At 38.5% G+C, this 27,030-nt stretch overlaps 1 protein-coding gene across 2 annotated transcripts in view; it reads left to right on the top strand.

Moving 5' to 3' along the window:
* The first annotated feature begins 407 nt into the window (after positions 1 to 407).
* The window catches only part of ppm1bb (protein phosphatase, Mg2+/Mn2+ dependent, 1Bb), a 60,659-nt gene continuing 34,036 nt past the window's right edge, over positions 408 to 27,030 (top strand). Inside the window, exon 1 of one of the 2 annotated variants that reach the window (XM_077200838.1) lies at positions 408 to 791. The gene's annotated coding sequence lies outside the window, so the exon portion shown is untranslated. The remainder of the gene's footprint in view (positions 792 to 27,030) is intronic. The other variant, XM_077200837.1, reaches the window with a different exon arrangement.

The following is a 27,030-nucleotide window of genomic DNA, read 5'->3' as shown; positions in this document are numbered from 1 at the left end:
TGTAACAATATTTCACAATATGGCTGTTTTGTTACTGTATTTTTGATGCAATACTTGCAGCCGTGGTGAGCATAAGAGACTTATATAAAATCAAACCATTGAACGGTAGTGTATATTAAATAATATTGTATATAATAAATTACTAAACTACTACCTACTGTTTGCTTAATACTGTAAATAAAGCACATCGCCCCAACTGTGACCTCGAGATGCATTGGAGACACTCAGCATGACAAACTAAGCGCTGCGTTTTGTACGTAATGTAAACTACTGTTCAAGCGTCATGACGGTAAATGACAAGACGAAAGCCAATCAAATCGTGGGATTGGCTATCTGTAGTCTTTGCTGTCAGCAAAATAATCCAATTAGCAAACACGCCTTGTGGAGTTTTGGCCAATCATCGAGCCACTTGAAGAAGCTATCCCTCCCCTCCATCAAGACGCACAAGACTCTGAACTAAAGGATATCTTGGCCTCCCTACAGAAGCTGATTATTCGGATCTATGTAATGATTTATCCCACACCATGATCCCATATTGATACGAAACTTAGAAAGATTTAGACAACAAGTGGATAGATTTGTTCAGGGAAATCTGCGTTGGCGTCAAACATGCGCAAAAATTCACGCTATCAAAGCAGAGAATCACCGCAAACGGAATGATCGTTTCTCATGTGAAGTCACCCTGATTGTTTGTTTTTAAAGGAAGCGACAAGCATATCGACTCCGAAAATATCCACAACCAAGAGACCGAAGTGGGAAGAAACGCTGACATCCACAGAATATCTGGAAATGTAAGTATGGGGACGTGTGGGCCTCGGGATTGTTCGACGAGAGCTCGTGCTAAGCTAACCAGCGCGAGCCTGCGCGTGATTTCATTGCTAAGTATGAGGCTTGTTGTGTAACGAGCGAGTTGACACACAAGCGCAGCTATAACGATATTAGACTGACATTACCCCCCACTTTCCATTTGGATAGAACAAAGAACCACTGTTGTTGTTTCTGTGTGTAGGTTCCGAGTTTTATTGCTTTTGTTTGTCCGGGAGCTGCGACATATAAACAAGCGCGCGTCAGAAATAATCCCATCGGCTCGTGCTCACTGTTAGTAAGAGAATTCAGTGCATTATGTAATCAACTCGGCTCTTGTCAGCTTTCATTCTGTTTCTCTGACATGTTTGAATCTTTTCTCACTCAAACTTGACGTTTCATTTGTCCTTTAAACCTACAATGTGTTTGGCTCACAATTCTCCTTGATTTCATGCGTACCATAGTTGGTTACTTTTACCTTACTTGGGATTTGCAAGGACGGCCTGATTTATGCTGAAATCTTTGCAGTTTAGCTCCTGCAAGGCCTCGTAATTTTTACTATTTACTAATATTATTTTCACAGCTAGTTTTCCTGTAATACAATATAATGTGATTCATACATAAGATAAAGTGTTTGTAATATGTCTCTTAACTGATATCAGGAGTAGCAATTAGCAAAAGCTTGAATGGATATAAATTGGGGACGTTCATGGTGATTAACAATACTTTTACATGTTATATCTGGCTTAAAGTCGAATGGTGGCAAAAACTTTGAGTGACTGTCCTTCCATCACCACATTTTTGTGGCGCATAGCATATGCACCCTTTTTTAAATCTCTGATACAGTTTTTAAGTGTAATTTCTGATTAAAAATCTTTCAAATCTTAATTTCATAGTAATACTTAATACATCTTAATTTATAATACATCAAACCTCACTTACTTCTAAGCATTGTGGTACATGCTTAATGTATAGTTTAGTTGCCTTTTGCAAGTCCTTTTGACTTAGATTTGTAATCTTTTGCTTGACTGAGTTTAACTATGAGTTAAGTTTCAGAAGTTGTTCTCTGATACGCCACCAAAGTTTAGGGTCAGTAAGATTTGTTTTCTTTTTAAAGAACATAATTTTATTCAGCAATGATGTGCATTGAATAGATTAAAAGTGACAGTATAGCCATTTATAATGTTAGGGTAACTGAAACACACACTTGACTCATTGCTCATCTGCAAAGAGATTAAAGGTCTGATTATAACTGTAGATAAAGGGCTTTGGTTACCACTTGTAAACTCGATCGGTGTAACTGTGGACTGTGGACATGACGACAGTAGTTAATGATGCTTTCTTTATCATGATTTAAAACTGTGAAACTTTGACCAAGCCTGCTGTTCAGAGAGAGTGCTGAGTTTGCAGTTGTTCATCTAATGCTGATTGCTAAAGGATGGATCTGCACAAGTGTGGAGGACAGTGTGAGGACAGATGAGTGTGGACCCGTTTGCTCAGTGGCTTCCTTTAAAGTCCATCCAATATTGGCAGGAACCAAAGCACAAGTCTACCATGCAGATCTCTTGTGATGGAGATGGAATGGCGAGCTCTGTGGGTAAATACTCGGGCACTGAGGGTTGCGCGCTTGTGGAAGTCGTAAACTCCCTCCTTTATCACTTGCTGTACATGTGAATGGGGTACTTCATGTGAAAACGAAAAATGTCATAATTTACTGTCCCTTATGTCGTTAAAAACCGGTATGATTGATTTTCTTCAGTGGAACACATTAGAAGATGATAACTGTTCTTCAAAATATCATCTTTTTTTTTTTTTACAAATGAAAACAAAGTCATACAGGTTTAGAACACCATGAGGGTGAGTAAATGGTCACAGAATTTTCATTTTTGTGTTACTGCTGTGTAGGGTTGTCACGGTGCCAAAATTTCAGTAGTAGGTACCAATACCAGTCAAATTTCACGGTTCTCGGTACCAATTGCGGTGCCATAGCAAAACTATTGTTACTTTTGTTGTAATTTTTTATATTTAACTATTTATATAAAATACTAAATGAATTTTTAATGCCATTAATGATTATATCTTAAAGGGACATTGTGTAGGAATTTCTCCCATCTAGCGGTGAAATTGTATTTTGCACTCAAATGAATTGTGCTCTCCAGCGCCTCGCTTTTCCAAATGCGTGTTGCATCTACGGTAGCAGTTATGTACCAAAAAGCTATGACAAACAATTCAAGAACAATCATATGCTCTATTAAAATATATTCTTATCGAATTTCTAGGTTACATAAAAAGTAAACTTACAAACCTTATTTTTAGCGCCTTCTCAACTTTATTCAATAGCTGCTATTCATCAAAGCGCCTGTTTAACTTTTAACTATAAATGTTCTACTGTCTATATAATAAAGTACACAACCAAGCAATGAAAAAAAGCATGTCATTAAGACTGTAATATTGACTTAGGCTACCTGTCGAGGAGAAAGCAGCAAACTTCAGCGTCTCTTTTGAAATCTTTCTCCTGCATTAGTTCTTTCCGCCTGGAAAAGGCTATCCCGACATTGACTCTTGTTTTTTTGTAATCTCCGGTCAGGTTTCCTTTTACGTTCAATTTTGGACTTTTTGGCGACGAGGATTTCTTCTCCTGTGGCTCGGCATTAGCCTGGTAATACCAGACTCTGCTACTTCACTTTGCTTCGTACACAGAGTCTGGGATAGCATAATAGAGAAGTGTTTTCTCTCTCGCTAGGGGGCGCGTACTGAAGTTTAAAATCATTGGTTACCCGTAAGCCAATCAGATAAGTTTGTTTATGACGTATGTTATGCGCCGACACAGCCGCATCGAACCACAGACATCATGCATCGAACTCAAATCTATGATCGAACTTCCACTGTAAACACTTGATGATGCGAGCGAAATACCCGAGTGAACATGGCTGCGCTTGACAGGGCACAAACGAGCAGAGAGAGAGAGAGAGAGAGAGCCCCGGTTGCGCGCGCGCACTCCCACGTCTACAAACAACACGAGCGCTGTCTTGCTCTCTCTCCCTCGCGCATATTCATAAAAATCAATCGACAAGATAGTAAGAGGTCGGAAGACCGCGGTTTCACGTGGAGCATTTGGAGATTTTTAGAGATTATAGACTCTAGGAACAACATCTCAATGAACAACATCTCAACTATAAAGGCCTGTCTCATATAAGTTAGACGCCTATCTCAAGTACAAGCCGGTGCAGTTCGACGATTTGGGCAAATAAAAGCCCGGGCTATTATTTGAAGTTTTACGGTATTTAAGACCTGGAAAAGAAAAGAGACACTGACCTGTCAAAAGGCTCCCCAGTTTCTCGCTGACGATCGGTAATAGTTGATAAATTAAACTTTTCCCAAAGGGAGTAGGGCCACAACATCACCTCCATTCAAAATGTTTAATACACACTCTTCGTGTTCGGGCTTCAGTTTGCTAATGCCGGGAATATTCTCCACAACAGAGCGAATTGCATCCGCGTCTCCATATCAGCGGTCGTTTTCGATTTCCCTGACCTAATCTTAAACACGGCGCTTACCGACTACGGCTTTCAGCCCGCCCTCTGTTCGTTGATTGGCCAGGCTGTTTTCAGGCCGGTGGAAAACAGAAAGATAGGCTGCTATCTCAGACTGACTACAGGAGCGAAATGAAATTAGCGGAAGTAGGAAGTCTGACGTAGTCAGGCTAGCTCGGCATATGTATGCCATTAAAAAATAACAGTGCATTGCAGCCTTTTAAACTTGCCGGGGCAGTGACAAGCGCCTCTCACTGCTCTGCTCCTTCTGCTGCGTTCAGTCACGTGACGCTGGCTCTGAATGAAAACGCGTTATGGAAACGAGTTGGCCTAGTACTTTTTCACCCTCTCTGCTATTATAGTTTTTCAAGATGGCGGATAGACATGGAAGCCTCCGTGAACCTACCCGTGACATGTATATAAAGATAATAAATTCTTTATCTTCGAGGATAAGTCAGATAATTGGCAGAGGTATTTGTACACCATTGAGGACATATTTATGAATAAAAATATTGATTTTAGATAATAAAATACCTAAAAAACTACACAAGTAAATGGATAAAAAATTTAGCGTTCAGTTAAATGAACATTGCAAAAAAAATCGAATGAAATTTAGTAGGAGTGTAACAATACCCTCATGTCATGATTCGATACATATCACGATACTGAACTCACAATACAATATGATTGCGATTACTCCAAGACATATGATAAAAGGTTAACAAAAATGTACTGTTGATTAGAATGCTTAATTTGGGTGGAAATGAGTAGGCTTGGACTTTGTGCTGATTATCCAATGCACAGGACAATGGTGACACCAGAATAAAAATGTTCATGATTCTAAAGCTGAAAACAGAATTATTTTAGACTAATATGCTTGCACTCTTTCACTGACTATATATTTAAAATAATGTAGGCCACTTTTTACTGCTAACATAAGACATTTGCCATTATCAGGATCTACAAATATTCCCCCATTGCATTATCATACATTATATTCAATATTATATATAGCTGTTCAATTTAGTACCGACACTAAAACTCTGTAAAATTGATTTTTTTCCTCACGCAGAAATTATTTTGGGTGAACTATGTACAATACAGATTGTCACCATCTACGATACATATTGCATTTTTGTGTTGCGATGTATTGTGCCGCAATATATTGTTAGTAGGGCTGTACTCAACCAAAGAAAATCTTGGTTGACTGAAGTCCTGAAATGTTTGACTAAAAATTACGTTAGGAAAAAAACACTTTAAATTAATTAGCTGCCCAGTACTTGGTAGCCTTGTTGTCCGTCTAAATGGATTATAAATAAACATAAAAAACTAGTAGGCTATTTGCAGTATATAAAATCATTTTTTACCTAATTATTTTTGCACTGAAATGAATGAGTCTGACACACGAGTCTGTCGGCTCTGACAGCATTGCATCACGTGCACCTGCGCAATATCACAGCATATGATTTCTGAAAATATGTAGTCAACTAGTGATATCACAAGAACTGTTGAGGAATATGCAACATAATTTAGACAATTCTTTTTGTCATATGTTATAATAATAAGTTATAACTGTCATTCAGTTCATCATTTCAGCCACTCTGTGCATGTCCTCACACAGAGCTCAGCTTCATGGCTGAGACACGAATAGACTATTAACTTAAAGCTTTTACTCTTAATAAACACAAAAGGCATGTCCACTTTAATAAAAAAAAAATATTTATTAAACAAACCAGATCAAGAGCAGAAACGAAATAAAGTGTATAACTGATACGCCAATTCCGATATGTTCATAATGGCCTACTCAAAACAGACAGGGCAACCTAACGCAGACAAGTTAGCTTACCGCTTTGTCGTCGAGCTGTGGAAGGCAAACTGTTGCTCGCATACTTTGCATTCGACCTTTTTCCCGTTATCAATTTTAACAAAATGCTGGCACACTGTCGATGTCTTTGTTGTTGACAGGTTAGAAGAAGACTGACTATTAAACGCTCTCACAATTAAATAAATTCTATTCAGCATCAAACCTTCTATAGCCTACTTATCTGTCTCTCTTCTCCAGTGGGTTGGTTTAATCCAAAAAAAGTGAAAACAAGGGGGTGTTGTGAAGACAGACTGTAACCTGTGAAACAGGGGTACTCTGAAAACACCCCCATTAGTAGTTAGTGCTTTCACCCTGATGAAATGAGCGCGGCAAAGCTGATGAAATGAACGCGCAAAAAATCGACCAATCAGAATTTTAGTCGAACCAGAACGTATCGACCAATTAATCGACTGGGACATTACAGCCCTAATTGTTAGCCTACACCCCTAAAAGTTAGTAATTAAAATAAAAAAGCAAAGAAGCACATTACATGTAACTGTACAAGTGGCAGGTCTTTTGCATACACTTAAAGCGCAGATTTATTTTAACATCAGATTTCTTTCCCCATCCGTTGTCAAACTTCGCAACTTCAGATTCAATTCTCCATTTAAATGTTGTTGTCACTCCCGAAACTTTTCAGAGTGTACTTGGCAGCATGAAAAATAAAACGTTATTCAAATTATGATTGTTACAGAAAGTGAGCAAAGGGTGCTCTCTTTATTTATCTCTATATATCTCTCAAGCGTCCTTGAGCCCTGGAAAGGCTCTATATAAATAAAACTTATTATTATTATTATTATATTCAATGCAGCTGTATTACTTCAGATCTGCTGTAGCACAAGCTCTGTGATTCAGTGAAAACTCACATTATTAGCGGTTTAACATCGTTATATCGCAATATCCAAATGCGATATCGTTGATGTAAGCAAAATGATTTGCAATGTAAAGTTGGTTTTAACCAAGACTCAGCTTACTGTCTTTACAATTATAATTTCTCACAAAAATGTCAATTCTGTCGTCATGTACTCTCCCTCATGTCGTTTTCTATAGGCTAAGATTTTCATTTCAACTTCCAAAAAACAGATTTTTTTTTTAATGAAACCTGAGATGTAAAAATAACCAATCAAGTTGTCTCATCCAAATCCAAGTCTTCTGAAAAGACATGAGGGCTATGATGAACAGATTTACAACGGTGTGCATATAGTAAACACGGACATTCAAATGTGTCCGTGACACGCGAAAACAACATGAGTGAGTGTTTTAAATGGTTTATTCTTATAGTGCATTAATAGCTGGAGAGGTAAGCGCAAGTAATGGTTGAGGAAAAAATTAAAGTTTAGTGACATTACTACATACAATAGGGGTGGAAAGGTACACAGAAGTCACGGTTCGGTTCATTACTCGGTTCAGACATCACGGTTCGGTACTAGTTCGGTACAATGGAGGGAAAAGCAAAACAAAAATGCAGAAGGCAATTATTTTTATTTTATTATTTTTTACACCCAGTTCTTCCGTCTAAATTAGTTGCTTACATTAACAAAATGAGCCAACCACAGCAGACATAAGCCCTTTAAATAAAAATAAAATGGTCAAAACTATGAAGTGAGCGTATTCTGACAAACTTAAATTCCACTGCATTGGAATTGATTGGCCAATTCCACGCAATGATTGGCCATTGCGTTCATATACTCAACAAACATGTCTGTGATTGGCTTCAATGCTCTAAAAACACGTTATAAATAGAAACCTTTGACGGCAGCGTTTGAAAGCAGCCGCCTATCAGCAGGTACTGGATGGACCTGGTGCTCTGTTCTACCGGTACTGCAGAAAGACTGTTGCCATTACTCTTTTAATATTTAAGTATCGACTTGGTACTAAATAGGTCTGGGTAAAAAATATGTATATGAACAGTCTTGGATTTAAAATTGTCAATTTTATTACGAAATTCAAACCGCTCTTAAATGTGGCGTGACAATTGCCGCCTCCGTTCAAGCTAAGCAGCAGCGCGAAGCAATCAGTTTTTCAATGGCGAAGACGTAAATAAAACGCATTGTAAACAATATCGTGTAACATCACACAAGAAAAGCCATTCAGTTATCATAAACTCGTCAGTCAGCTAGAAAAATAAACTCTACAGTGGCACATTTTGCTAAATGTATGCACCATATTACTTATTATTTTTTTCTCAGTATTTAATGTATGTTTGAATCAATCAGTCAATCAGGCAATTTGTTCCTTAACATTGGTAATACTGCGCACACATTTAAAAATATACTCGGGTACTTAATTACTTGTGTATTTACTAATTATTGAATTGATATCGAAGCTAATAAATCAATATCGAATCGAAATCGAATCGAATCGAAGCCTCAAAAATCGAATTGTGAAATTCCTAACAATACTCAGCCCTAGATTATACCTTTCAGATGTTGTCCTCATGATGTTTACGATTGGATTAAGCCTATGTAGATTGTCATGTTTAAATATGCATCATCATAATGACAGTCACAGGTAGCGCTCTTAATTTTCTTGGGATGCTCTTAATGTGTATGGGTCACAATCAGGTCGTGTGGATCACCCTCTTATTGCTGTCATCGTGCTGTCACCGCTGAACCAGCTCTCCAGATCACAGACTAATGTCAGGGGATTAATGTCAAGAGGCCCGCATAGGTGCTGTGTGAGGACTACGACAGTGTGAATACATGCAAGATGTTTCCTATGCTTTGAGAGTATTTGTATGTTTTATGGGTTTGGCAGGGTGGTGTTCAGAATGACTCAGGATTAACTCTTTCCTCACCTCTTCCCTGTGGGTGTGTGAGAGGCGTGCACAAGTGTTTGCGCTGAACGTCTGACGTAAAGAGAAGCTTTAGTTTGGCTTAGCCTAAAACAATGCATTCAACTTTTTTCTTTCAACAAGGATGCAAAAAATAGATCAACTGACAGTAAAGACATTTATAATGTTACAAAAGATTTCTATTTCAAATAAGTTCTGTTCTTTTGAAATTCAGCTTTGCATCACAGGAATAAATTATACATTTTAAAATATAATAATAAAGTAGAAAAGTTATCTAAATCTTAATTTCATAATTTAATATTACTGTATTTACTGTATTTTTGATCAAATGCCTTGATGAGCATAAGACTCTTCTCTCAAAATCGTTTAAAAGTATTGATGGTAGTGTAGATCTGTATTTTTTTTTGATTTTGACTATTAATTCTTCATAACTTTATTTTAAATTTTCAGATTGTGTTCCCCGATACAAGTAATTGTATTTGCTTAATTGTATTATGTTACAGTTTCAAGGTAAACAACTTGGATTGCAGATGGCTTGGTCCATTGCTTTACACCTTAATGGAATCTACCAGCTGTGTTTTGTGGATTATTTCTGAGTTGGCTGTATGGGTGGTTCAGTAAAAGCAATAGCTCAGGTAGCTATAAAAAGCAGGTTCAGGCTCCTTGTCTTGTATATGGAATGATGGTAAATTCACTAATGGATGTTAAGTAGCCTAACCATATTTGAAATCAATAATAATTTCTTATGTAGATTTTTTGATTCATAGTAATCCTACTACAGTGTTTATCCCAGTTGATAATTAGATAAATAGAATGTAACAGTTCTGCTTTGCACTCAAAAATGATATGTTGGCTTTAATTATTTTTTTGTCAACAGGTTCCACATAACTGGGTTACGTTAAACATAATTTGTTCATATAACTTCAACATCATGGAATAAGTCATTTTAAGCTACCCAATTAAAGTAGTCTCAAAGTGAAATTTTAAAGGCTTCCTTTATATATATATTCATTTATCCATTAATATTTCATTTATTTTAGTGACCCATGATTAAATTGATAGACTATAGCTAGCTATTTGCTAGCAGTAGCACATATTAGCATCTTAAATGCTAAGATTAATGGCGCTTTTCCATTACCAGTTTCAGCTCAACTCGGCTTGCTTTTTGCTCCGTTTTCCATTACAGCCCCAGGAACTACACGACACACATCCGCTACCCACACACACACAGGAGAATGTAGGAAATCGAGTGAATGCTGTTTATGATCTTCGGGATGTGGCTATTTCTCACAGCAAGAAGACAAACGTTGTTTCAGGAGAGGCTGAGGGCAGCAAAACGAAACTCTTCTGAAAAAAATAGCTCTGTCTGGTGCGTGCAATGATGACGCGGTGAATAGTGACGATTCTCTCTGACCAATCAGCAGTCTGCAGTGTTTTCACGTCACATTTTACTATCGCCTCAGCCCGCTTAGAACATCGCAGGAGGTGATATGAATAAAAGTACCCGAAAGCAGGTACAGGTACAACTTTTACACAGTGGAAAACCAAACTTACATGCTCCTTCAACCAAAGCAGTAAAGAGATAATTAAATCAGTCTACAGTCAAACAAAATGCTCCACTCTTCTCCACAATGGTAACCCACTGTAATTTAAATGGTTCTAATAATTCCAATGTAATTGAACATTAAACACAATTCACACTATCAAGTCTTCCCCTTTTCTAATTTTCTCAAAAAAACATAAAATAACACTTAATTTTAATATTTATTCTCTCTTAATTCAACCATATGCAAAGCTTGCTGGAAACTAACTAGCACCGCCCAGTTTCAGTTAATGCAACACAAATCAATCATGTAATCCAACACAAATGGATTAAGTAAACTTAGATTTTACATATTTTTAAGCATATTGAACACAATCAAATTAAGTTAGGGCAAAATGGCAGTTGGCTTCACACTATACTGCCACCCTCTCGATGTAAGAATTTTTTACTAAATATAAATGGTTTGTGTTTAGACAGCATTAGGATTTAGTACTGTTAAGTTGAGACATAATTACGTGGATCTTTAATAGAAAAAAACATTTCAAGTCAAAAAACACAATTATTATAAATAAACTAAATATAAATATATTATGTAAAGTGCACAACCTTCCTCATTCATTTTTTTGAGTGTGTCTTTACTTTGTATAGACGTACAGGGCTCGCAAAGTTTCAAAATCACTGGTAGCCCTTTGGGCAGGCACTCTTCAGATTTTGGTTGCACAAAATTAATTTTATTAGCCCAAATAAAAAGACAATTTTTAATTAAAAAAAAATTTGGTTAGGAGTCAAAACATCAATCAAAAACTTTTTCAAAACACAAAAATCAACAAGTGCGCAGCTCTGTTGTTTTAAAGTCTGACAACACTAAAAGTGTTAATTTTCTGATGGAATAATTCACATATTGAAGTGTAGCAATAAAGAATAATACCAATACCTGACTTTGTTGAGGCAAGTAAATGGTGCTCTAATTATTTTATGCGGTTTATGGCAGAATATATGATGGTTAAGTCACCTTTATTTATGTAGCACTTTTTACCATACAGATTTGTTTGATTTAAAGCAGCTTTACAGTGATAGTATGTTAGCACATGGATTCAAACATTCTGACAGGCAAAGTAAAGCATTCATGTGAAAATGGAGCTTTAATTTTTATTCTGCATTCATAAGTGTAATTTATGTACTGGAAACCATGTCATGTCACCACCACTTTTTCTCAGGGTCGATATTGTCCCCCACCACTTAGTGAAAGATTTCGAGGCATGGATGTACCTAATACAAATAAATAAAACCTCTCCAGTTAACTAGCAGAGCATTAATTTAGTTCGTTATTAAATAAGAGACACCGTAGGGCCAAAATGTGTTGTTTTTTAACTCAAGCTGAGCACTCGTTGCCACGGCGATCAGTTGCATGGATGCGTCGTTCTCTTGTGGCTCGCCCAGTCTTCACTCGGACGTGCTTCAATCTATCGCCGTTGCGGAGACTCTCTATTCATTCCGGTGAAATCAAAAAAAAAAAAAAATGCACACAAATGTGTCCCTGCTTGATGCTGTAACCACTGATGAACATATTCGGTTTTGATGAGAAAAAAAAAATCTATACGTGTGCGGATTAGAACCCAAAACCTCTGACATGCTTGGCAAAAGTTTTTACCACAAGGACCATTAAGGTAAGTAGATCTCATTAAAAGACTAATTAAACCCAATTTAACATTACTCTTGAAATTGATTTCTAGACATCGTAATATTATTTTTTTCTAAAATTGTTATTGTACATATATCTGATTTTGCATTGTATTAGCAACATCCCCCCCACCCACTTTTTAAAACATACTTACGCCACTGATCATGTGTTTCTCTTAAAACGGGCATGGAAATTCATGAGAAATTGCGCTGCAGGTAAATCAGCATGATCAAAAACTTGCGCGGTCATATTTTCTTAAAATAACTAGTAATGTGAATAAAGGGAGCAATTTGATCACACTTTTTCAGATAGCCCGTCGGGCAGGCCGGTTATGCATTTTGGTAGCCTGACTAGAAAACACAATAGCCCCGAGACGTCGGGCAATCGATTTTGCAAGCCCTGATATATGAAGTGGATATTTTTTAGGTAACAGCAGGTTTTTGCTTGGTTGACTGACTGATGCCAAGTGTATGTAGGGCTGCACAAATAATCGAATTTCTAATTGCGATTACGATTACGGATGCCACGATTACGTAATCGTTCAAAGCTGCGATTACAAAAGAAAATCCACTCTGTGTGTGTGTGTGTGTTTAGAGCATAATTATGTTGAGAGGTGAATCACGACTACTTCAGAAAACCCAGCACAATATGACATACCAGGCAGTGACGTAAGTGTACGCTGAATTAAAAAGACTTTCCCCTCAGAAAAACATACTTTACTGTCCTGTCCCGTTATACTGTGCTCGTAGCGCGCACTCTTCCATTGCACGCGCAAATGCGGCGGCGCGCGCTGTGTATCGCTTTACTGTATAAAGTGCAAAAGAAACTACGAGCAACGTCGTTACAATGTAAATTAGTAAGTCACGAAATAAAAGTAAAATACCAATAAATCATGTGTTAGCTGAGAAGGATTTACATGCAGGTATTTTCATTCTATTCACCAGGAGCTGTTTCATTAACAGTTCTTGTTAGTATATTGTATTCACCATGGTAACTGTCGTTTCCATAACCACCAAAATGCCACTTTATTTTCACTTTGTGTTATTTTTTTATATTTTTAAATGACTGTGGTGGCTCATATCAACATTGTATTAACAAAAACTAGTTTGGGACTGCTATTTAATTGCTTTAGCATAGTCCTAATGTTTATATATTAGTAGTCTTTACTATTAGTCATTCTTACAATTTATGTGTATGTTAAGTAAAGGGGGAGAGTACTTGTGTGTGTGTTAACAATTTTTGTGTAAACATATAATACGCCTATATATATTCAATGTAAATTGTGATAATCGTAATTAATAATCGCAATTACAATTTACAATACAAGGGAATAATCGGCAATCATGATTTTTGTCATAATCGTGCAGCTCTAAGTGTATGGCGTGTTTTTCATTAGACCTTGATTCAGAAGTTACATTGGAACTAAGATGATGTCTCCTTCATATTCGCTTGGCCTCTTTTAGTAAATCTATCCACCTTTATACACCTTTGATAGATAGTTTACCCAAAATTGGAAACTCATCATTATTTGCTCACCGTCATGGTTTTCAAAATCTGAATGGCTTTCTTTTTATTCTGTGGAACATAAAAATATATTTGGAGAAATCTTTTTTTAAATTTTTATTAGCCTAGAAATCTAGATGGACCCTAGCGGCAGCAAATGTAATCTGCAGCCCGGGGCGTCTAGCAACGCTCCGTTGACTTGCGAGCTGGAAAAACCAAACTCTAGGCAGGACAATCACATTGTGTATATAGTCGGTGGGCGGGCTTAACATAATGACGCCAGAGTTGCGACGGTTCTGCGTGAATTCCCTGCTACTTGAAAACAAAGAAGATGGCTGCTGCTGCTGCTGGCGAACAGTGGCCTTTCAAATCGGCTTTGGCCACGACTCTGGAAGACTTGGAGTTAAGCTTTACTTTGAGAAAAGAACAAAGAACTGTACTGAAGTTCGTCGCGCTGACTACGTCACCTTCTTCGTTGCTCTGGTTGGTTGTAGCGCCATCCTATTGCGTGCAGAGGTAATTTGAAAGACAACCATTTATCCCGCCCCTCGATTTGAGCCCTGCCAATGGTGTGTTCCCAGACCCAACATCTTGATGTGGGTCTGGCTTGTCAGGCTAGAAGTCAGTAGTAACCTGCTTGTTTGTCAATATTCTAAACCATTATAAACCTTTCTTTATCTTTTTGTGAACCGTCTTATTTGACAATGGTTGAAATTATTATGATGAACTATTGCCTTTACAAGTAGCAGGGCTTATAATAGAAGGAAGCCATCGCTGGTTTTGAATGTATACGATGGCGTCTTCATGACTCTTTATGAGGATCTTATGATCTTGTCTATCGTGCAAACAGTTTCAATTTTCTTCTTTCTTACAGCACAAAGTTGTCTGCTTTACTGTTCATGTTTTATTTTTTCTTCCCCAGCAAACCATTTGGTTCACATAGGAACTTCTTCTTTGCGTGCCTGAGCACCACAATTGTGGCAAGAAGGAAACGAGCGTCTGCTGCGAGTGTGTTTGAAAGTTTCACAAGGTGCAGAGTTTTGAGGGAATTTGGGGATGCCATGTTTTGAACTTAAACTATTTAGAGGACCTATCAGCAGTGTTAGGCATTTTGTATCCCAAATGAAACCTGTTTGCACTGTCACTGCACCAACTTGCTTTAGCTTACTGAACTGTTTTGTGTGGCCAATACAGGGCTCCAGACTGGGACTAAAACGGACGCATTTGCGACCAAAAATATTAATATTAAGTTGGGAAAGGAATTCAGTTACTACTTTAAGTGGATCTTAGTTCCCAGGATATCCATAAGATGGATAAAATTGCTGATGCTGTAAAACGAGGGTAGACGTGACAAAAAAAACACGTTTATTCTTTTGTTGCACTTAAATAATTTGGTGCCTTTTTTAATTTATTTAATTTTTTAATTTGTAGGAGCCAATGGCTCTTTTAATTGACCAGACCAAAAACGCTTAGCGTTCACAGTGACATTTTAACACCAAACCTGCTACATATGATGGTATTTTGACCAGCTGAGTACTCATGAAGAGCTTCTAAAATGTGTAAAGGAGTCAAAACAGTGGCAGGAATCCCAACATCACACACACAAATGAAGATCTGCAGTGAGGAGACGTGGCTCTGATGCCTGTACCTAACTGTGATGGTCAAATTTGCAACTGGCATCTTGTGATGTCATGTCCCGTTTTTGGTTCGTTTACATGGTCCATGTTGCGTTCATATATCATTTGAACCGCACCAGGGTTCGTTTGTAATCGGACCGAGACCCATCGTTTGAGCGGTCTCAATCAGCTTGTTTGGTGCACATCAGGGTTTGCGTGGCAGCGTTAACACTTATGGAAATGAACCGCACTTACAGCATAATCGCACCAGGGTTTGTTTTAATCGAACTAAGCATGCCAAGTGTGAACACACCGTTAGTGAAGTAAGACTAAGCTGTGGTTAAAGCTGAGTTAATCTGTATCACTGGTGCTAGGTATCTGTTTTTGATCTTACTGTAGTCTAACCCTCAAGCGTCATGCCCACAGATCGTCTGATTCATATTGCATACAAAAATGGCAAGAGCTCATCGCTACCAATCTTGATTGGCTTTTGCCCAATTTCTAGGATTGATTGTAAGCCGATAGTTGGAAATATTTTTACGTGAAACTAACAGCACTAAGGTCAGTGAAAACCATAAAAATGAAAAGCACATGTGCTGAATATGCAAGTGCAAAAGAAAAGTGAATTTTTTAAGTATTGTCATTTTGGGACAAAAAAAATGTCATGACTTGAATGTATTTTGAATCTTACACTGTTTGCATTGAACTTCATCATAAGCTCAATACGTGTTGCTATGCTGTACCATCAGTGGGACTCGTTGCATGTTTGTTGTACCTCTATATACTTTTTTGTTCACATGCTGTGATCACAACTGCTGCTCCTGCTGAGACCAGCGATTTCCACAAGAAGATGCTTGTCTCGAGTCTTTCAATGAAGATTTCAAATAAAATCAGGTTTTGCTGAGTCTCCAGTTGTGCAGTGCCTTGTACCAAAGAGTTTCAGGTAGTTAATTGCCATTAATTTGGAACTTTCTTGTCTTTTTTTTTTACCCTCGTTTGTCTCTTATTCCCCTTGCACAGACCTTTTAGCGAGCAGACTGTCAGCTCACACCCTCTGTGGTTGTGTAAGCCTGCCAAAATCCACTTCCCTCTTATGCCGATACAATGTATTTTGGCTGCATTTTTGCAGTATAGCCCTGTGCTTTAGGTTTCACCGTGTGGTTTTGATACAAATGACTGGCCAGTGACAACAGTTTCGAGGGGAAAGATGGCGAAAGTTTGCGGTTCCAACTGTGATAGGGCGGTGTGGGAGTTACAGTGTGTCTGTGAGGGGGCGGATAATTCGTACAGTAGATGTGAGAGCTCTTCTGTGCTTTACATGTGTGCATGGGGAGAGGAACCCGACATCGCATCTTTCATCCTGCCTCCAGTAGAGCAGAGGCCACATATGGTATGAGTGATAGAAGAGGGGTAGGTTGTCGTTCTCCAAACTCTGTGTTTACTCAGCTGAGGCTAGCTAGACAGATATAGCTCTCTCCATACAGGGCCTTGTTGCGCTTCTTTTGTTTTGGTGCCTTGTAATGCAACACATCTTCCTTTAGCTTAGGGAGTGCCCTGAAACCATATGATCTGGGTCCTTTGTTGCACTCTAACCACATAAACACCTTTTTGTAACGGTTCTTGTGTGCTATCTTTGAAGCACTGTCAGAACTGGCCCATGTCTCACTTGTCACTATCCACTGACTTGATCACCAAACAGTGATGTAACTGCCTTTCTTACTACATAACCTGCCTATAAATACACATCATGCATCATAGTCTGTTTATAAACCTTTCAAAATTTGAATATGAAATGTTATTTTAGTTGGACAGGGAACATAAAGTAGCTGGAGCAACTGTACAGTGCATACAGAGCAGGGGCGAGGCAAAAATGTTTAAGTGGGTGGGCCTTTATAAAACAGGGTTGGCAAAGCGTAGCTTATGAAATATAAGGAGTGAGTTCGCTACATTGCTCTGCGATTTACCACATCTCTGTGAAAAATGAAGAATATAGATCTTCTTTAAAGTGAATTTTACTGCACAACTATAGAGTCACGATTATAGTGACCAAAGTTATCACGATTATCAATATCACGGTTTTGTTAAAATGAGATGGAAATGTTAAAAAATAACTGATACACACACTGAAATCATTTCAACAAGTTTTATATTTGAAAATCAACAAACAACAAATACAATTATCAGCTATATGCACTTTTTTTAAGCATACAATTAAATTAACATTAACATGGATCACTGAGAGTGAGAGGTATACGTTTTCCTAGAAATGGCTTCATGTCCTTTGCAATGAAATATAAAATAGCTGCAGTGAGGTCTTGTGCATTTTTTGATGTGGATGCATAAGCAGTCTTCCTTTTAAATGCTTGTTAAAGTGTCTGTCACAACTGTAGATGAGGAGGGAGTCGAGGGACCAGAAGCATCACTTGGTTTGCCTGCTGCACCCCCACTCTCTAAATAAAGGAATAGCGAATGTATTAGTATTATTATTAATAATGATAATAATATTCACTCACTTATCCATGCGTGTATGACTGAATATTATTAATATCAATAATTTTAATAATAAATCACTTTTTCTCTCTCTCTCTCTCTCACACACACACACACACACACACACACACACACACACACACACACACACACACACACACACACACACACACACACACACACACACACACACACACACACACCCTTTAAATGATCAAAATATGTTGGTTGGGTCAGGGTGACTAAACTACTGGAATACTTATAATGACTGTTGTCAATAGCAACACATTAGCAACGCAAACACAGCACACATACATGTCTCGGATCACCGTGGGCGCGATCTCTGGTTAAATTCAAATGTGCATGTCTTGTGTTTCAGTTTTGGATTGTATTGAAAATGAAATCAGAGTAATTTAGTATTAATACTAATATAATATTGTTGTAGTCATCATATTGTCTTGACAATTGTTTTGTACACTGTAAGTTAACTTACATAATGAATTTATAAACCGGTAAGATTTAAAAACATAAATCACAATTCTATATTTTGTCCTTGAAATTATTTCTGTGGTAAAAAATAAAATAAAAAAATCTTTGTATAATGATGACTATGAATGAATACAATACATTATCATTTAAATGTCTGCCCTTTTGATAGGGCTGGGACGGTTACCGCATTACCGCGGTCACGTGACTCCAACCGCGGGTCTGAGCTCGTCACCGTCATCACCGCAAAAAAAAAAAGAAAAAAAAAAGAGTGCCTTGGCCTGCACATGTGTGCACGTTGTGTCTAATGACATGGATTCATTGATTCTAATGACATGGATTATGTCTAATGATATTGTGGCTTACATGGATTCAAGGTTTTCTAAACAAAACTTATCATCAAAAGATGGAGCAAATCCGACCTTTCGCGATATTTCATCCGCAACCGCATCACAAAACTCCTCATCTGTCCGCCATCCATCCGCACCAAAGTTGTTTGATCAATTTGCGAAACCGCATCCGCGGCGCTGACTGTTTTAAGGTCTATGAGCAATGCGAGGCGCTGCTGTTGCGATGCTAGAAAGCTCTTGGCTGTTCTAGAAAGAACACTGATCCAATGCAGCAAAGATATTTAAAGGCTAAAGTCCCTAGTATATTGGCTATGTTGTATGCCCAGAATATCAGCAGTGAACTCCGTCTCCGATCGGCGCCCAGGGATAAATATGAATATAGCCTATAACGCACATCGGCAAACCTGACCTTACCTGACTAGGCTACTGTAGACTAAAATGTTATCATTTCGTTTTGAATTTTGTTTAAAAGTAGACATTTAGGCCCAGCCTACACCAAGTTTCGTTACAGCCACTTGCTGTAAAACTCTTCTTCGCGGAAGCTTTGCGTTAATTACAGGTGAGATAATGAAATATTTCATCTCTAATCAATTTTTTTTGTCCAATTATTTGCCCAAGTTAGTTTTGGTATTGAGGTAAAAGTTAACTTACCTTTCATTCGCTATATAAAGGTGGGTGGCTGTCACTAAGATGATTTAGCAGATTTGACGTGTATCCTTCCCCCTTTTGCAGCGACTTTCCTCTTGCAAAATCTGCAGACAGGGTACCCATCCTCGATTAAATTGCCCTCAGGACTCTTGTAATAGCCAAAATATGACCATACCTCAGATTTTGTCCTCTTGGATGGCTGAAAAATCTCCCGAGCGCTGTCACTGCCTTCCGCCATGTCTTCTCGTGCAAAAAAACAATGTAGCACGCCTGCGTCAGACTGATTCTGGCTGAACAGGATTTACCACGAGTTTTCAAAATCTCGATAATCAAACACCGTTTTAATGATAATTTCATTTTAAACGATAATACTAACCGTTAGGACATTTTATCGTGGTTTATCGCGAAACCGGTAATCGTCCCATCCCTACTGTGGTCCAAACATCCTAAGTGTGCACCTTATACGAACGCAATCTTCATAGTTTGTGTATATACTATACATAGTTTATTGTTCTTTTTAGTTTTTTTTTTCTTTTAAATTACACATAAATAATTGACACATTTAAAACATTTAGACTTGATTTTTTTAGATTTGTCTAGGAAACTTCTGGACTTATATATTTTTCTCACTGAAGATATGCAAATGAAATAAATTATTTAGGTAACATTTACCTAAAATATTATGTTCTTTGTGTTTTAATTTTGATAAAATTAAAATGGTAGTTGTAACTGAAATTAAAATGAAAACACGTTTTAGTTTTTTTAATTTCAGACCAGAGGTGCACCCCTGAATATTAGTGATTGATGGAATCACCCGGATTCATTGCTAGCCTTGGTTTTTTGCAGCAGTACAATTGGGGTTTCCAATGTGGGCTTTTTAAAGTATCAGCTGATTGATATGTGACCGATCACAGAAACTAGAGACACAAGTCGGTTCTGGGGCATTTTGAGTTATTAATAGATTCAGAAAGTGAAGTGTCTCCAAGTGTCTCCAAGCTTTCCAACGATGTGTAACACATGGAAATCTGATAATATTTGGAGAAGTTGTGGCCATTTGAAGATAGGCACTCAAAAAAGCTAAAAGGTTAGATAAGGGCCTCTAAAGATTGTGCAGTTCTCACCTCTCTCTGCTGCTAGGAGTGACAATAGGGCTCATTTACATCTCCCTGAGCTAGCTAATAACAATAGGTAGGTATGGGAAGGTCTAAACATGGACTAAACATAACGTGTACGTGTTCTTAGAATGAACACAAAACAACAAACTTTGTTTATGGAAACTCACCCCCAGGACCGTCGAATGCACTTCTGCCGCTCTAGGCGAAAAACAATTGTGCCGCCCCTCTATTTGCAACGTATACCAGCAACAACACACAAAGACCAATATGCCACATACATAACGCAAAACCAGCAACAACACACAAAGACCAATATGCCATACATATAACGCAAAACCAGCAACAACACACAAAGACCAATAAGCCATAGGCCTACATATAACGCAAATAGTGCGCAACGCGCGTGTGCCCAAAATGTCAACAATATTAAAGTTTATGCAGGAGGCAAATGCCTGCTGGCACTTTTCTTTAAGCAGTTATGACAGGCATTTTCCAAATAATCACATTTCACCTTCTCAAATTACTGTTGCAAATCTCTTTACACCACTTTCTTATGTGCGTAAAACACACACAAATGAAATGTCCGCAAGCACATTATATAATCAGCAGGTTCAGCATCTTAAATAACGACTAAAGAGCAAATGAAGCTTAACTGACGTTTCAGAAGAGCGCACGGCGGGCCTTCATCGCAGCAAAGGTCTTAACTGCATCCTCTATTTCGATTCTCTGTGCCCGTTCATGTTCTGTGGAGATATGTGCCCGTTCATGTTCTGTGGAGATTGTTGCCAGTCCATCAAGTCTGTTCCCTGTTCACAAAACGTTCCCCATTCAAAGCAATCGGGATGTCACATATGAAACAGCCAGCCACCGCTGTCAGTGAGTCGTCGTATTCAAGCACCGAGGGCGCGCGCGCCGCGCCCATACCTCCGGTTCAGTTTCCCAAGCCCACGAAGTGCGGCAATCGTAACCCGGAGGCCATTCTGCCCCTAGCTGTACATGTAAAAGCATGGGAAGCGGTTCCAGTGATCTCAGAAAGAGAAGGAGGTACCGGTTCTATGGCCCCTTTGCAGAGTGAGGCTTTTACAGCTGGTTCTATGGCCCCTTTGCACAACAGTTTCGCTATTTCAGCGTGGTTTGTCGAAGAAGTACTTCAAAACATTTTCGGTGTAACTGCCACGGTTCAGCTCGTCTGCGACAATCTTTGCGGCGTCGATCTTCATTGAATTTTGATATCGGATAGAGCCGGCCAGAGCGCAGCATAAGTAGCCACGCTGTTCACTTGGAGGGCAAAGGCAAAAGCCTGCTTATCCAGTATGGAAATACACAGACAATGACACGCCACGCCCCTACTGCATGCTAGAATCTCCGAAAACAAGCCGATTTCAACCTCAAAATGTAAGCTTTTAAATATACAGATACTGCTATCTCAAACATGGAGATGCTTCTTCGTGATTTCAACTAACAGATTCTGCAAAAAATTAAAATTCACCAATTTAAAAAATAAAAAAAAACGCTTCTTTCTCATTTTGCTCAAGTTGTGCTGCCGACTTCTGTGTCTAGTTTCCGTGATCGGTCACATATTTGCCTCGCCATTTTCAAATTCAACTCCACAAATGTGCAATTCTTACTATAACAAATTTTATAATTTTGCGTTGTAAGATAATATTGTGGGCAGGACTAACAGAAACTGACTAATCATATTTTGACAAACAAATGATATGCACCCATATACCTTATGCGCCAAAGAAACAAGTGTGCAGCCATAATTCAAAGTGAGTGTGGTGCCACTGATAGAGAGGACTGCATTGGACGTGTCCAGTCATTAATTTTAAGGGTATTGGTGTAGTTTTGTGTCAGTCTATCCAGTCTAAATTTGAAATCCATATTATTCCCTCCAATCCGCTAATGTGTTATTTCGCCATCACTTCGTGGCCTATGCACACTAGCTTGTTTGATTTACGTTAGCTACGCGCATTTACGCGTTACGTTAAGTGTTTCCCGCGTAAGGTGCTTTGTGTTGTACGTTGCCATGCCGTTCACGCACTCAAAAACACCTACGATGGAACCTCAACATTTGTTGATCGACTCTACAAATGTGTTCCCAGATTAAGTCCTTGAATTTGAGGGTATTGGATCTGGAAAGTCCAAGGTGTGGGAACCCTACAAGTAGGGCTGGGCGATATGGCCTAAAAAAAAAATCCCAGATTTTTTCACAAAAAATCCGATTTACGATTTTTTCTTCCCCCTCTACTTAAAATCGATCTGCAGATGACAAAGAACTTGTTCAAAACAAGTTTAAACTTTTTGTTTTGATTTCTCCCTTCTAGGATTTGATCTGGATTTCCCCTTTGAGGTTAAAGTGCAATCAGAAACAACAAGCCAAAAAGACAAGCTGGCAGTCCCTGGCTTTGTAAACAGTGAAAACATAACATAACGTAACATAGAATGGCTGGATTGAGAATGGGGGGGGATGTAAAAAAAATAAATTACTTGCATTACAATAAGTGTATTAGGATTGTCAAAACATTTGGTAACTAAACATAATTTTAAGTTTAGTGACAACACAATGTTTACGTAGTAAAATGACTGGTATGCTACCGTTTTTATTGCTTGTATAATTAATACTACTCTCTATAGCAATTTTTTAAAGTCCAACTAACGTGCTATGGGTCATTAAATGGCTTTCCTGAGGTAAATGTAACGTTATGTGACATTATTCTCCAGCTGCTTTATGGACCTCTTTCTGCGATTGAAAAACACTGATAGATCAATTTCATTACATTTCGGTAAGTTGAACTGATTGATTTGAAGTACAAATTACCTATTGATCATTTGTGTGTATTTACTCTTAACTAGAAGTAGAGAGTAACAGATGAACGGTTCACGTGCCGCTAGATCTGTCACGTCACATTAACAAGCGTCAAAACGGTGTTTGTTTGAATTTCGTAATTTACGTAGTTGACAGAATCTGAGAGCTGAGAATTTGTTTCATATAAATAGTAACCTTCTGTCTTGTCTGTCAGTGAGAAAATGGATGTGTGGCGTGAGAGCATGTAAAAAAGTAACAATTGCCTGAGTCTCACGGTGAATTCGTGAGAGTTGGCAGCCCTGCAGATTCGGTTTGTACATTTTTTGACTGGCGTGCTTGTGCTGCCACGGTCTTGTTCATTTGCCATGTTGTTTGTGTATCTCTATGGCAAACGCTGAGCCCGTTCAGAACTACTGGAGCCCAGAGGGGAGTGTCGGCGAATGTTAAATAGAAAACCGATTTTCATTCTAACAAGTCGACGTAAACTACACATTAGATTTATCGCCCAGCCCTTCCTGCAACCAGCTTTCTGTTGGTCAAAATGGCAAATCCATGTCATCAACTTGAACCTGTTGTGATATCTGAGAAATCTTCTACACACATGCAAAATTTTCGATCACGTTGATCCCTTTTGCAATGACTTCGCAATGCGATTTTTTTTTTTAACAAATGTAAGTGTGACCTTTTATTTGTTGTGAAGATAATGTTTACAGATTGAGCACATGATACCATATTGGTGGTTTATTTTACTTGAATTTTAGTATTTCCTAGGGCTGAACGATTTGGGGGGGAAAACGAATTGTGATTTTTCTAGTTAAAATTAGATTGGCAGGGTTTTTTTTAAATTAAAAACAAAAAATGTATAAGGAACACCAGGTTTATTATGTTTTTAAGTAGGGCTGGGTAAAAATATCGATTCATCAATGCATTGCAATTACTTGTTTCTCAATTCAATATCAATTCATCAACTCCTATGAATCGATTCAGCCCACCGGCCAGTGGCGGCGCTGTGGGCAACACTCTAGTGAGAGCGTTCAGTGTTGTACAAGACGCGCTTTAACAAAACAGCAAGATGACAGACAGTAGCTGCACTCCGTTCAAGCCTGCACCACCAACCAGGGACGTCGTTAGGCCTATTTTAGGGGGGCTGAAGCTACCTCAAAATGTTCCTAAGCCCCCCATAATGATAATAAGAACAACAATAAGTCTCAGGGAGTCTCCCGCATATTGATAGCGGCTCCCGGATGTCCGCAAATTAGTTCAAATCTCCCGAAATCTAGAGCTTGCGAGCTCCAAACCGCGTAGCGCGCGCATGACAGAGGAAGAGAGTGAGAGATCTTGCGTGTGTGTGCAAATGTGCGCGCGTGTGCCTCACGAAGCGCTTTTTTTTTTTAATGAGAATGCACATTTTGTATTTCTGTTTACATGTCTTTTATAACTTGAATGTATAGGAAGAAAAAAATATACTTTCTATTACAGTTACATGCACTTTAGAGGTGTGTTAATAAAGCACCTGTTTGTTACAGTTGTGGTTTGTATTCAACACATGTACAATATTGTACAGTTTGTTCTGCTAAATAAACCATGACAGGAAACATGCTGGCATCAATTTGTTCTTAAACATTGATAATACTGCACACATTATTTAAAAATATACTCAGGTACTTAATTACTTGTGTATTTACTAATTATTGAATCAATATCAAAGCTAATAAATCAATATAGAATCAAATCGAATTCGAATCGAAGCCTCAACAATCGAAATCGAATTGTGAAATTCCTAACAATACCCAGCCCTATTTTTAAGTCCTGTCCGTTAAAACATTCAAGCAAGTTTAAAGTATTTAAGCACAAGATGACGCAAAAGAGAAATCAGTTGGGAACACCTGCGCTGTTTTCTGTGTGCGCTAACGGAGCCGTGCATACAGCATGCAAGCACCAAATTCAGTTCTCAGGGTTCGTACGGGTGCCTGAAATGCTTGAAAATGCTTGAATTTTGATGTGTTTTCAAGATTTGAAAAGTGCTTAAATTTTGGATAAAATGCTTGAAATTTTAACTATTTCTTTCACAACAAATACCTATCTGACTGAATAGTTTGTTTATTAAATGGAGAAATAAAATGTAGCCCTTCAGATACAGAGCGATTTGCACTTGATTTCCACGTTTGTTAGGATCCCCTGTTTTTATTGGCCGTGCAGGTAATCGTCACAGAGCGCAGCGGCAAAAGTTGAACTATTTTTAACTTTGAACCGCGGCGTGCGCTCGAGCTCGCCAATGCTGCGCTCTGCTTTGGTCGACTCGGCAACAAAACGCCCTTGCAAGCCATTGAAATAAGCCCGTGTGTCCACCAAAGCATTTTTCACGCAGGTGGTGTATAATTCCAATTGTTTTCAACGGAAGCGCCGCGTTTTTTAAACGGCATGAGCGTACCGAGGCGCTGAGCGTTTTTTTCACGCTGAAGCACTGAGCGCCGGCGTTTTTCTTATTGGTCGCCGAGAGTTGAAGAATGTTCAACTTTGGGTAAAACGCAGCGCTCATCACTAGCCATGTTTCCATCCTCTTGTCAACCGAATTATCTGAAGTTCGGTAAAAAAACTCATGCGAATAAAGCTGGTGAAAGTGTGTTTCCATCCAACGGCTTTAAAGCGAATAAAAACCTGTACGTAATGACGTCACATGCTGTTTTGCGATCAAATTGGTATATCGAATTGATTTGAGACATTTTAAGTTGTTTCCATTCATTTTCGCACTGAATCGAACAACATTCAAGCAAACTTTTGCGAACAAAGTTTTGCTAGACAAAACGGAGCCAAATAGTGCTTATGTGCCAGCAGATAGCGACATATGTAAGGGAAAATGTATATGCCAGGCGGTTGTTAGCCTGAAGGGGTTGTATTCGCTAACAACCGCCTCGCTATACATTATCCTGCTTATTACATGGCTACCTACCAAATAAATCAATAATTTGACACAAAATATTAACTTAAAAAGGAGTTTATTGATTTAAAACGAGTAGTGCTTCTGCTAAAGAAAATAGTCTGTTCCGTCTCTGAACTGCGTCCATGGCAACGGTGTGTTATACTTAGCAGCTCCGCAGTCTGTTAACAAGAAATAACACACCGCATTCTACATTAGAATTCAACCAAGCCACGTAATAACAAGCAAACCTAACATAAGAAAGCAACGACTCTATAAACACATTGCTATGATGATGCAGATGCACGTAAATGCCCGACGACAACGGAGGCAGCCTGTGGTGTGGGAACGACAGCGCTCCATCAGTTCTGGGAGATCGTGGTTCAGAGACACTTCACGGAAACCCTTTGGTTGAAGCATTTTTTTGCTTTGTCCACTTACATCTGTCTTTGTTGACATCCGCCATGTTTGCGCAAACAGAGCGGGAATACTGGCCGGAAATGAACTCGTCTTCTTCTATGTTTTGTGGCGTGTTGCAACTATAAAAGGGCCTAAAACTTAATCGCAATTCATTATTTATTCGGCAAATAACGTTTCCATCAGCTTTTATCGCATTGTCCGTATATAGATCAAGATAAAATCCGATGAGACCGAACGCATTTCATTTGAGTCGATATTCATGAAATTTAATCGTATTTTACTGTTTCCATAAGGCATTTTTCATTCGATATCACTTAATTCGGATAAAAAGGTGTGGATGGAAACATGGCTACTGTCACTTTTTACCCAGCCGTCCAATCAGAGTGGAGGAGGGGCGGGACAAATACCACACTGACCAACGGTCACAACATTCTTTCTGTACAATGACGTCAACCAG

This window comes from Siphateles boraxobius, unplaced genomic scaffold, assembly GCF_051911475.1.
Source record: "Siphateles boraxobius isolate OS27281-9 unplaced genomic scaffold, OSU_SipBor_1 46, whole genome shotgun sequence".
In the NCBI taxonomy this organism is placed as follows: Eukaryota; Metazoa; Chordata; class Actinopteri; order Cypriniformes; family Leuciscidae; genus Siphateles; species Siphateles boraxobius.
The sequence above is the reverse complement of the archived record's forward strand: the minus strand, read 5'-3'. Positions and strand labels throughout refer to the sequence as shown.